The sequence below is a fragment of the Pinus tabuliformis genome, chromosome 1_2 (assembly GCF_031772625.1).
Source record: "Pinus tabuliformis cultivar Carrire ecotype Pingquan chromosome 1_2, CPIR1, whole genome shotgun sequence".
NCBI lineage: Eukaryota > Viridiplantae > Streptophyta > Pinopsida > Pinales > Pinaceae > Pinus > Pinus tabuliformis.
The window spans coordinates 1,099,495,349-1,099,496,120 of NC_142298.1; the positions used below are offsets into that span (position 1 = coordinate 1,099,495,349).

The 772-nt window shown below is 28.5% G+C and overlaps 1 non-coding gene across 1 annotated transcript; it reads left to right on the top strand.

Moving 5' to 3' along the window:
• Nucleotides 1–201: 201 nt before the first annotated feature.
• TRNAV-UAC (transfer RNA valine (anticodon UAC)) lies at nucleotides 202–273 on the top strand. Its single transcript has one exon. It is a non-coding gene; the product is annotated as a tRNA-Val (tRNA).
• Nucleotides 274–772: the final 499 nt, after the last annotated feature.

Below are 772 nucleotides of genomic sequence, written 5' to 3' on the forward strand. Positions count from 1 at the left end.
AGGGTAACTCCAGACTTGGCAGAAAAAACTGATTGATTTATTTCATTAGGTAACTATTGTTTATATACAGGAATGTGACTGATCAGTTCATCTACTTGATGACTGTTCACATTCTGGGTACACCCAACCGCTGAGGATTATGTGTCAACAATTTTAATAAATCAAGATAGAAAAGACATAACAATTCACCTAATTCTATAAAGTGTGCTAGCTCAATGGAAGAGCGCCTGCCTTACAAGCAGGAGGTTGGTGGTTTGATTCCACTGTACGCTAATATGAATTAATCAAGATTTTGTAGTTTATTTATAATTAAATGTTTTTTATATCGATTTATTTCAATGGTGAGATATTTATGGATTCATTGTTTTATATTGTATCTAGAGAGACTAAATTGATCTTTAAAAATTTATAGCTAGTATTAAAAACATATTGTCTCTAATCCTAGTGTTGTGAGACAAAAATGAAATTATCTCCTATGAGACAAAAAAGTTTTTGTTATATATTGTCTTTATACAAACAATTTTTTAAAACAACAATATTTAACACAATAATTTTTAAGACAATAAACTTTAAGACAGTAATTTTTAAGACAATAAACTTTAAAACAATAATTTTTGGGACACCCACTTAAACACAATATTTAAGACAATACACAAGTTTGTTTTCTCTCAAGTTAAGACAATTGAACCAAAAAAGGGTCTTAAATATTGTCTTAAATCCCCATTTATGTAGTAGTGTTGTGAATATGGGAACAAATATTTTACTCATAAGC